The sequence below is a fragment of the Micromys minutus genome, assembly GCF_963924665.1.
Source record: "Micromys minutus genome assembly, chromosome: 5".
In the NCBI taxonomy this organism is placed as follows: domain Eukaryota; kingdom Metazoa; phylum Chordata; class Mammalia; order Rodentia; family Muridae; genus Micromys; species Micromys minutus.
This window is the reverse complement of record NC_137974.1, coordinates 43,212,656-43,225,578: the sequence shown is the minus strand read 5'-3', so window position 1 is coordinate 43,225,578 and position 12,923 is coordinate 43,212,656.

Sequence of the window (12,923 nt, the reverse complement as noted above, 5' to 3'; positions counted from 1 at the left end):
TGGGTAACTTTTCCAGCTCTGCCCTCTGTATCATTCTAGACTGGTTGACCCCACTGCTGCTGTTCTTGGTCATCATCCCATAGTACTGGCATCTCCAGTACACTGGGGTCGTCTGCTGCAACTAGACTTCACCAGTAGCCTCTCATAGGCTCCCTTCATGGTGCCAAACCTCAACTTCTTTGCATGACCCCTTCAGTCCTGGGCCCTTAATTGCCACTGAGGCTGCACCTTCACCAATGGTCTTTCCCTAGCCTCAGTGTCAAGCTTTGTTGATGTCATGACCCCTTCATGACTTCAAACCCTGTACCAGCTGGGTGGTTCTTACACATTACTAAGTCCAGCTTCCACCACAAGGCACACAACCTTGGTTATCCCTGGACCACGGCTTCTTTATGCCTTCAGAAACCACTTTCTAGAAGATGTTGCCTCAGTGATGCTGGTCTCTTCTTAATCACTGCTAATCTCAGCTCCAGCTAACCATCATCAGTTGTCCCAGTAACGATCCCCTTCTATTCTTAACTTTAAAGGTAAAGCCACGTGCTTTAAGCTGCTGAGTTCTGTTTGCCAGGGCTGGAACATGGTCCCCTTTTCCAATGATATCTTTACTAGTTTTCTAATTTTGATGATTTCTTTCACTGCCTAGTCTTGGCTGTCCTGGAACTTTCTCTGTAGACTGACCTTGAACTCTACCACCACACCTTACCTAAGCTTTTCTTTAATTTCTTTTCCTGAGATGTTGATGAGTTCTGGGTTGTAGTTCATTCCAGATACAGTCAACTTGACAACACATAGCCATCACAATGGGCTTACCTATTCAAACCACCACACTGTCGGAGTGGAAGAGGGGTCAGATGGCTCAGCAGGTAAAGCCACTGGGCACTTCACCTGACAACCTGATCCTGATGCTCATGAGTTGTCTTCTGACTAAACAAATGCACTATAGCCTACATGGGCCAGGCCCAAAACTAGGTAAAAGCAAAGAAGAGCCTGGGCTTCACACCTACAATCCCACACTGTTAAGAGCTGAGGCAGGAGGATCATGACTTTGAGGCAGCCTGAACTACACAGTGAGACTTGCTTTGTAATGAAGCTATAACAAACAAATGATTTATTTGACCCTCAGTTAAGTATTAATGCAGGCAGTGACACCCAAGCCCAGAGGTTCCCGTGTATGCCTCTTCCCTTCAGCTCCTATGTTTTCTCTATCTATAATGAAAAGGGAGCTCCAGTCCTGAGGGAGGCAGATGCGGGCTAGAGTAATGCCAGTGCAGATGACAGGGGATGTGAAAGTGAGCAGATAGTGCTGGCTCAGTCTCTGTAGGCAGGAAAGCATCCCCACGGGAAAAGCATCCACTCTGTGACTCAGGCCAGCTTGCAACCGATTTCCTGGGGAAGGCCCACCATTTTGCATGGCTCTGATGAAGTCTCAGGGCTGAGTCACTTTGCAGAGACTCAGCCCTGAGACTTCATCCCAGAATTGCATATGCCTTTCCTGCTACTATTACATAGTCTACCCTATTGGGGAAATTCCCTGCGGATCAACATGAAGATGAACTTTCATGAATTAATGCTGTTTAGATGAATTGATGACTTTATAGAATTCCTGATTTGTTTCAAGCAATGTTAGGAAGAAAGTTTAAGGAGATGGTTTTAGTTGTTATCCCAGAAAGATGTAATAAGTTAGAATCATAAAATAGTAAGTAAAGACTACATAATAAGGAATATAATGAGCTTTCATAAGTTGCACGGAGTAGAAAAACAGGCATGGGACAGATTTGTGATCAAGGGAAACCACTCATCCTACATGAGATCCAAGGATGAGGCCACAGGTGTGCACTATGATAAAGCATGGCCATGAGAAACTGTTGCTTTGAACTTATAATGAGCTTATAGAATGAAACAACTGCTTTGAACTTACTATCAACATCTGTTTGTAATTCCCCTTTTGTGTAACAATTTATCTATGAGGTAATTTTATAAGGAACTTTTGTCTAAGAAGGTGTAAGAAGGCCAGAGAGAAGAAATAAAGTGTGGCTGTTGGGGCTCAATCAATCCACCAAATGTGTGTGTGTGTGTGTGTGTGTGTGTGTGTGTGTGTGTGTGAGAGAGAGAGAGAGAGAGAGAGAGAGAGAGAGACAGAGACAGAGACAGAGACAGAGAGAGGCAGACAGACAGACAGACAGAGACAGAGAGAGAGCAAGCTTCTATATGTCTGTCTGTGTATATGCTTGACTTTCTCCCTTTTCTCTCTCGGGTTCAGGAAGAATGGCTTGGCCTTCCAGGGTCCCTTGGTCCAGAGAAGGCTGATAACAGCCTTTTTTCTTAATCCTATGCTGCCATCTCCAGGAGTCAAACTGCCAGATGCCGGTGGCTTTAGGCCACAGAATAGCAAAGAGTTAAAGAAGGTAGAAATTGCCAAACGCTGACATAGTTGCTAAAGGTAAAGCCTTTGGTCACAGTCACTGACTCTGTACCCTTTGCTGGCTTCCCTGGTGAACTGGGTGCGGGAATAAACTACCAGCATGTCACCAAGTAACAGATCTGCTTGAACAGTGTCATTACTGGGTGTTCTCCATTTGTCTCTGATGCCTGAAGACCGGATGTTCACAGATGAGTTAACTACATGGGAGGTAAAGGTGTGTGTTATGGGTCCCAGGAGTAGGTTCTTTTTCTAATTTGTACCGGTTACATGCTGATACCCAGCATAGTCATGCTAGGGTCACTGGTGGCTAGGTTGGGCAAAGTTAAAAACATGTCCTTTTGTCTGCTGGGTTCAGAACCTCTTCCATAGATACACAGGCCTGTGCTCTTCCACTCCCTCCCTCCCCCCCCCCCCCCCCCCGTCCGTCTGTCTGTCGACTCCAACCCCTTTTAAATCTCTGCTCCTGTAGCTTCTCTTTCTAGGCCACAGCAGCTTTCTGCCCATTACTGAGTATGTCATTCCAACGCAGGCCACTTCTAGATGGGTAAATGCCAGGCAAGGCACACTACTTAAACCACCGTCCTTTGACTTCCCTTAGTACATTTTTAATTACATGCATTTATTTTGTGGGTTAGGGATTGTATGCATTGGTACATGTGTGAATGCCAGAAGACATTCTGGGAATCAGTTCTTCCTGCCATGTGGGTCCTGGGACTGGATGCAGGATGGATGGATGTCAGGTTTAGTGGGAAGTACCTCAACCTGGTGAGCCCTCTCACCTGCCCGGGCTTTTGTGTTTGTTCTAAGGCCATTTTGACATGGCTTAAATACAACTACTCTCTTCTTCTCACGTGCCCTTGTGTGTAACATCATCATCATTGTGATGCTTTGTACATACTTGGCCCAGGGAGTGGCACTATTAGAAGGTGTGGCCCTGCTGGAGTAGATGTGTCACTGTGGCTGTGGGTTATAAGACCCTCATCCTAGCTGCCTGGAAGGCAGTCTTCCACTAGCAGCCTTCAGATGAAGATGTAGAACTCTTAGCTCCTGCACCATGCCTGCCTGGATGCTGCTATGCTCTCTCCTTAAGGATACTCTCACCTCTGAACCTTTGCAGCTGACTTAGCCTGATTATACCCAGATTCCTATTTCCTTCTTCTGTTGGTTGACTGCTGCTGACAACATTGGTTAGCAGGGACTTCTGTCACACATACCGAGTGTGTGTTGTAGAAGACAAGAGGCGTCTTCTACAACACATTTATCTTCTCACCCTGTCAAGGCAAGAAATCTAAGGTCAAGATGAAGGGGTCAAAGGGTAACATATGAGGTCTCTCTCAGGTTTGTGGGTTCCTGTCTTCTCTGTGTCCTTTCATGGTTCCTGCCTTCCCATATCTGCCCAAATCTCCTTTAAAAGTTTCCGCTTAAGGCAGAGAAATAGAGAACGTCAGCCGATATTCTCTGGCCTCAGCAAATACATGTGCAGCCTCCTGAACTCTCTCTGCCATAGCAAGATGCTAGCACCTCACCACACCAAGACGATTTTTAAAAAAGCTTGATATAATCAGATTTGTGGATTGGTTTTTATTTTATGTTATTTTTATTTCAAAGGTCATATGCATGTGTTGCAGAAATTGAACACTTAAGTAAAGACCAGAAAATCATCCTACCATTGAAAGATGACATAAATATTTTGATGTATGTTCTTTCGGGTGTATATACACTTAATTTTTAAAAACCAATATGTGGGGTTATTATGAATTTACTCTTTAGAGATGTCCCCCCTCCCCCACTGACAGTATATCATGGATATTTTTACATGGTATGGGATCTTTTACCATCTTTGTTGACTATAGAATTATTTTTCAGATAGCTTATTCCAGAAGCAGTGTGGAAGATAGGTTTAAGAATGACAAGATTGAGCCCCCAAAGGCATCCAGTTTAAGAAGTGATAGCAGTAAATCAGGCTGCTGGTGCTGATGCTGAGAGCACACACCTGCAAATGTGGGTAGAGCCGATGGTAGGCTGGAGAGCTTTTAGATTAAATAACATACTGACGGATGGGGTGCAGAAGTGCTGGCGCTGGACTTGGGTGATATTTTAGGGCTTTGCATGTTGGATCAGAATGATACATTTAGGAGTTGGGGCTTTAACTCAGAAACAGCCACATATATAAATCTGAAGATCAAGGTAGTGAGCTCAAGATCTAGGGATGCATATCTGGAGCTAAATAGCTGTTAATACCAGAGAACCTGATGGGACTTGGTGGTGATGGGATCTTTAAGAGCTGAGGCCCAGTAGGAGGGAATCAGATCAATGGATCTGACCTTTGGTGGAATTAATGAAACTTTCCAGGAGAATGAGTTGTTACAAAGTAACAACTCCCCTGAGCTCATCTGTCTATGAGCTCCCCCACTATGAGATCTGTTACACACACTCTTATCCATTCTTTTTCAGACTGTGTGTGTATGTGTGCATGTGTGTGCATGCATGCGCATGTGCATGCATGAGTATGTGTGTGTGTGCCTGTGCATGCATGCACACTTGTTCTGTTACCCGCTGAGCCATCTCACGAGCTCTATTCGATTTTGATGACGTCTCTCATGAGAGTCTCACCAAAGGCCCAAATGATGAGGTTGTCGAAGCTCACCAAGCTTGGATTAGATCTTTAAGTTACCCAGCCATTGGTATTCTATGTTATAATGACAAAATAGACTTAACACGGCCTAGTTTGCATATATAGATTCTATCTTTTGCATACCAACAAATGTATATGCTTATGGATTTGCTTTTTCTGCTAGACTTGTAGCTTCTGGGAGCAGAATCATATCTGCATTTCTGGACCTGTATGTCATAGTTATCTTTTCCTGAAAATAACTTCTAAAGGAGACCTTCACACAGCAGGGTTTCCCTTCTGGAATACACAAGCCACACCCAAACATCTGTTTTTACAGAGAGATCCTTTATTAATTGGGAAGAAAAGTTAAAGTGGCTGCTTTCTGACTCAGGCAGACAAACAGAAGCAAATGACTTTTTAAGAAGAAAAAAGGGGGGGGGGAGGAGAGTCTGCTTTAGAATAGGCTAGGGTGTGGTGGTATATTTGTCCTGGGTATGTTAATTAGGTGGACTCAAGACCTTAGTAGTCAACCTTAGGAGAAAGAAGTGGCCAAATACGAGGATAGACCAGGGCATCTAGCTGTAAGAATACAATCTCACTGTTTTTAGCAAGGCAGAAGAAATAGGAAAGAAGAACAAAGCCTGCCAGAGCCATGTTTGCCAGGCTCACGATGGCTAGAGTCCCTTCAATTCTTGCCTTTAAAGAGGCAATGTAGAAGAATTTTAATCTAGGATTATGGCTGCTTTGGCATGAGATCCCATCCAAAGTCTTAGGTATATGTGACCCAGCTGGAATGCAGACACACCACACACCTTTAATTTCCTGACACTGGAATTACAGACAGTTGTGAGATGCCATGTGTGTGCTGAGAATTGAACCCCTTTAATCCTTGAACCACATATTTCGTAGTTTTCCTTCATAAGCAATATTCAATCAAAATGTTCTTTATAAAAGTGAACCACAGGATAGAGTCTATGCTAGGCTGTTTTCATATTTTCTTTGTCAATGCAATTAATGTAAATCTCTTTACCTTAGTCTCAAGCAGACTCTAGTAAAGGGCAAAAAACCAATCAAATTCTTCACAAAAATATCACAAGGATAATATCCAGGCAGCATACTAAAATTCTTCTCTTCTGAAACCTTTTGATCCAAGTTCCCATAGTTCAAATCATCCTCAGAACCACACTGTCTTTCATGTTTCTATTTGTACGGTCTACTGAGCCCCTCTTAAAACATTCCACTCCGTTCCTAATCCAAAATCCTCAAATCTACATCCCTTCAAACAAAAACATGGTCAGGCCTATTGCAACAATTTCCCTGATACCAACTTATGTCTTAGGATCTTCATTGCTGAGAAGAGACACTATGATTAAGACAGCTCTTATATAAAAGACAACATCTCATTGGAGCTGGCTTACAGTTTCAGAGGTTTAGTCTATTAGCATCATGGTGGAAAGCATGATAATGTGCAGGTACACAGTGCTGGAGAAGCAGCTGAGATCTTGATCTTCAGACAGCAGAAGTTACATCTACACCTGGTACTCAACGTGCCTGGAGAAGAAGAAGGCCCACCAGCACTGCAGAAAACAGAGGGCATCTGTCAGAAAGGTGTAGAAGATAGGAGACATCTGACAGAAATGCCACAGAGGAGAAATTTTCCTGGGACCATCTCCAGAGGAAGCATTAGTTCTTTGAGTTTGGTTGGACACCCAGAGAAAGACTCGGGAGACTCCAGAGCAGCTGGAGCCTCAAGCCTAGAGCAAGCAATGATGCAGGAGCCTCTGAGACAGTGAATCACAGTAAGCCACACCAAAAGACAGGTTTAGTCATGTAGACCGACTTTTCTTTCATTAAAAAAAAATGGAAAACTCCATTTCAGATCCATTGAGAGCAAACGTAGGAGTTGAGGGAATAGATATGTTACTTTAAAAAAAAGCCACAGCAGTGTTTATTACAACTGCAACCCTTGGAGCAAACCCCTTTCTACTCTCCATTGCAGTCTTTATACATTTCCTCTCAGAAAAGGTTGAAAAAAGGGCTGGAGAGAGATGGCTCAGTGGTTAAGAGCACTGACTAATCTTCCATAGGTCTTGAGTTCAATTCCCAGCAACCACATGGTGGCTCACAACCATCTGTAATTGGATCTGATGCCCTCTTCTGGTGTGTCTGAAGACAGCTATAGTGTATTCATATAACTAAAAATCAATAAATCATTTTTTAAAAAAAAGTTTGAAAAAAAAATAGCTGTTCACCAAGAAAAATTAGCTATGATACTACAAAGGCTTGTAGACAAAAGACAGAGGAGGTAAGAGATCAGGAAGTGCTTAATTGTAAACCTATAGTGCCCAATGAAATTCAGGATCAAGATAGAGAGCCCATTGAACCATGAGCTTTCCCAGTTACCTGGGAACAAATGCTATAAAATGGTGACAATTCACAACACAACAACTAGCCTAGACTCCTCTTAAAATACAAGCTCTTAAACATTGTAGAGAATCAGTAGTAACTTTTGAAATGTACTCTTTCTATATGAGACAGATGTTAAATACCTGGCCTACCCCAAGTGGGATTATCTCCCAAAGAATGGAAAGATTTAGCAGCATCCATATTGGGAGCTGGTCCTCAATTACAGTGCCCAGTGGCAAGAAGAAAATGCAATTGTGGGAAATCATAATAGGTCTAAAGGTGTTAACGTTGTGAAAAACCAATTGTTAAGTGAAGGTTGACTTGCTGATTAGAGATAGCAGATGGGCAGATGAAATTTTATGACCCTATTATTACACAATGTACTTTAGTAGCTTTGAGAACCTAGGATAAGGCTGAGGAATAAGGAAGAAAAGTCTTTCATTCACAAAGATTATGCAAAGCCCCAGAGAGGCTTTAACTTACTTATCACGTAGGTTAACATCCTTTATAAACCGGGCAATATCAGTTCCAGATGCAAAACAGGCACTAATTGAAACTTTAGCTTTTGAAAATGCAAATGCCAACCAAACCCTCCAAAACTCCCATGAACTAAAACACCCACTATTGAGCACACATTGAGAGACCTATGGCTTCAGTTGCATATGTAGCAGAAGATAGCAGTGTCTAGCATCAATGTGAGACGAGGCCTTTGGTCCAGGGAGGGCACGTTTTCCCAAGTTAAGGAAATGCCAAGGCACTGGGGTGGGGAGGGTGATTAGGAGTGAGTGCACCTTTGTGAAGACAAGTGGAGGGAGAGGGGGGATGGTATCAGGTGGGCAAAGGGGATAACATTTTAAATGTAAATTCAGAGAGTATCTACTAAAAAGAAAGAAAATGCAAATGCAGTGTAAATATGTCTATAGACCTTTGAAAGTTCAATCAGCAACCATAGTGGATTAGAACTTCTGCTGACATTGAACCTAATGACTATGTAACTGGACAAGCAATGGCACATAATCCTATGTGTCAAAATATACATTGTTTCCACTTTGAGGGATGAGGTCATTTGAAAAGGGATTGCAGAAGAAATGTTTCTAGAGACTTCTCTAGACGACCTCAGCCTTCTTGGATTTGTCAGCCTTCTGGGGTGTGGTAAGGGTAGGCTTTGGACTAAAGAGTGCAGACCAGCAAGAGACATGTGAGGCAATCTCTTACTGACAGAAAACTTCTTGAGGGGATTAACTTGTACTCTGGGAACATGAGCCAGGCATTTCCTGTCAGCAATCCACAGATCAAGAGAAAACTAACTAGGTATTGGAAACGCTGTATATTGACATCTTATGTAATACGGCTTGTTATTTCTGTGTGTAAAGTGAGTGAGAAGCCCAGATCACTCGTTTGAAGCCAGGCATGGGATGAGAGTGCCTAAGTGTGTAATGTATGTGTGGATTCATAAAGACCTAATTGTACTTTGCTATAGAGAAAGGGGTAATGGGATTATCTTAAAGACAGTGGATTGTAGGGAAAAAACCCTGCAGAGTTAGATTAACCTGGATACCATGATGAGGTTTTTTTTTTTCTTACAACTTTATTTAAAAAGGAAAGAGATACATGTACAGATTTTTAAAAGCATTTTGGCATTAAATTATATGAATATATTTTTGTCAGAACTTGATTTTTTTTAAAGGTTTGATAGTATGCATTGAAACCTTACTAGTTACCATAAGCATAAAGTACATGTAAAACAAAACATAACATGGTAATAGTCAAAGTTTTCTTGGTGTGTATAGATTGAACATAATGATTTTTAAATACCAAAAATTGCCGCAAGGCTATCTTCTTAGCTCTTGAGTTATTAATGATTTAAGGTCTAGGTGTACCCCACTCTGAGAGGGTGCTATACACTTGTTTTGTTTTGTTTTTTATTTTTTTATTTTTTTCTACAGACTGAGTTTTTTTGTTTGTTTGTTTGTTTGTTTTTTGTTTTTGTTTTTTGTTTTTTGTTTTCCCCCGAGCTTCATATGATCTGTAACTTGTTTCTTGGGTATTCAGAGCTTTCCGGGGCTAGTATCCAATTATCAGTGATTGCATATTATGTCTGTTCTTTTGTGATTGGGTTACCTCACTCAGGATGATATTCTCTAAATACATCCATTTTCCTAGGAATTTCATAAAGTCATTTTTTCTGATAGCTGAGTAGCACTCCATTGTGTAAATGTACCACAATTTTTGTCATCTACTGAAGGACATCTGGGTTCTTTCTAGCTTCTGGCTATTATAAATAAGGCTGCAATGAACATTGTGGTGCATGTGTCCTTATTGTGTGTTAGAGCATCTTTGGGGTATATGCCCAAAAGTGGAATAACGGGTTTTCAGGTAGGACTATGTTCAATTTTCTGAGGAACTGCCAGACTGATTTCGAGAGTGGTTGTATCAGTTTACAACACCACCAACAGTGAAGGAATCGTCCTCTTTCTCCGCATCCTCACCAGTACCTGCTGTCATCTGAGTTTTGATCTTAGCCATGTTGACTGGTGTGAGATGGAATCTCAGGGTTGTTTGGATTTGCATTTCCCTGACGACTAGGGATGTCAAATACTTCCTTAGATGCTTCTCAGCCATTCAATATTCGTCAATTGAGAATTCTTTATTTAGCTCTGTAGTGATGAGGTTTTTAACATCAGAATGCAGAAAGGGAATTCCTTTAAATTCAGGAAGAGGCTTTGTCTGTGTTTCCATGGGTGATGAAGGATTATGGGTTCCATCAAAATTGAGAAAGAGCAGATCAGAGTAAGAGATGCTTCCACATGAAAGGCCTGACTCCAGGAAGGGAGAGATCCAGAAAGACAGCAATGCAGATGACCCAGAAAGCTGAACCCCATCCCATGGGGACAGCTCAACAAACCAGCTGAAGAAGGATCATTCATCAGAATGGCAAGTGCAAAGCCCTGATGCTGAAATGTCCACTTGCTGAAGAACAGATGATCAGGGCCGCACTTGTGAAGGATCACTGTATCAGCTGATCTCCAGAAGGACTCGCAAAATAACCAAATAAACAGAGTTGAAAATATGAAGCAAATTTTCTCTGCCAAAAACCAACAACAACAAAAAACCTTCCAGAAGAAAATGCTCATCTCAGCTATTTGACTACCAAGTGGAAGGTCTGAACTTTTAGTATTAAAAAAAAAAAATGCATACTCCCCTTAAATCAATCTGCTGTTTCTAGATGTTTCTTTCGTCCTCCTCGAATTCTAAATACGTATACAACCTCTGACTTGCTCTGCAAATGTTTCGGTTATCATAAAAAAGAATAATGCACCACATAGCTGAAATTAAATTAGTTTTGAATTCTCAGGAGCTGTGATTGTGGTTGCTTAAGCCAAGGCACTAATCAAAGGGCTTCGGCAGATGCAATATCTAATTGCTGTGATCTGAGTTTTCTTAGGAACTGTGAAGGTCAAAATGGAAAGCTTGGTTCGAAAAGGAAATTAAAATTTAAGAATAAAAGGCAGAGAAGACATTTTCATATCCCCATCATGGGTCATGATAGATTATTAAGTTGACCTTGCAAAGTTAAAGACAGGCTTCTGGAAATTCTGTGTTTTGAATTTTTGAAGCAGGGAAATTTCATTTAAATTGTGTTAGTTTTCAATAAGGATGATTTCCTTATAAAATGAAAATTTGGTTAGACATCGTTTTTTGAAAACAGGTTTAAACATTTTTTAAACACTGTTTTAAAAAGCAGGTTAGACATCTTCAGTTTGGGAGTTTTGACAAGAGTCTCAGTGGAAAAGGAGGGACAGGGTAATGATCCTTTATCAGACCATATATATCTGACTCAAGGATGCCAGAAATACGATACGGTTTATACATAGCAAGACAAAGCTATTGCACACAGCGCATGGAGACCAATCGGGAACAGGGTTCTTTGGCGGTCAGTGGGTCACAGGTTTTCTACATCTACACAGAGATTTCTACATCTGTAAAGTAACACTGATATTTATTCCTTCAAATCTTTATTATGCAGAATTAAAAGCAAACATTTGAGACGCATTTCTCCATCTGTATTCAACGGTGTGAACATTTTGCTCCATCTCTGTGGGTGTATGTTTGAGATATTTACGGAAGCAGTGCATACCTTTAATTCCGGCACTCAGGGCAGGGGCAGGGGCAGATCTCTGATTCTGAAGTCAGCCTGGTATACATACATACATACATACATACATACATAGACACATATATATACACACACACATACTTACATACATATATAATTTCCTGTCCCAGCCAGATAGAGCTGCAAAATGAGACCCTGTCTCAAAAGAAAAGAAAAATATTATGACAATTCACCTTTAAATATTTCAGCACTGGTCTCCTAAAAGCTCTGTGTTATATAACGCGAATGACATTTTCACTCTTAAAAGTACACACTCTTTAGTAACATAGTCAATCTCCCTGTAAGTTTCGTCCCCACACCTAAATTTAGTAACGGCCCAAACCTTACTACTGTTAGTCTCTCTTTTTTTCCAGAGACAGGGTCTCATAAATCAAGCTGACCTCATACTTGCTTTGTACCTGATGACCTTGAACTACTGATCTTCCTGCTTCCATCCCTTGTTTGAACCAACAAGGTTTAGTTTCTGTGTGGTGCTGGGAGTTGAACTCAGGGCTTTGTGCATACTGGTCAGAACTCTAGCACATAAACCGAACCCCTATGCTACCCATCCTCTCCCTCTTAGCGTGTTTGTATTCCACCAAATACAACTTTTTATTACATATGTCTGTAGATATACTACTTTCTCTTCATCTTGTTGGTGTTCTTTTCCAAATGCATATTTTTGCAGACAACAGGCTAGATATCTTAGAGACTTAGACACTCTTGTTTGTATCTGGTTATTCCTGTATGGCACCGGTAACTGGTTTGTCCAGTTTCTGAATTTTCGCTCTCCCTGTTAGCAAGACTTTTCCACACGTGTCGGCTTTCCGACGCTGTGAAGCCGATCAAAGGAGGGAAGGTTTATCTGAGCTCACGGTTCTGAGGTTTTGATCAGCATTCCGTTGGCCACACCACACCTGGACCAGTGGCAGAACAAGACTCTGAGGTGTGTTATGTGACAAAAGAGGCTGCTTACCTCACTGAGGTGGCTCACTGAGAGGGAACTGGTGTCTTTGTATCTCCTTTAAGGACACATGGCCTAGGTGGGGTGGGGGTGGGGGGACTGGAGAGATGGCTCAGTGGTTAAGAGCAGTGACTGCTCTTCCAGAGGTCCTGAGTTCAATTCTCAGCAACCACATGGTGACTCACAACCATCTGTAATGGGTGAGAGAGGGTGGTTGGGAGAGGGAGCACCTTCATGGAGGCAATGGGAGGGGGAGGGAAGATGGGATTGGGAGAGAGGGATAACATCTGAAATGTAAATGAGAATATCCAATAAAAAAATGGCAACAAAACAAAACAAAAAGGACTCATGGACAACCAAA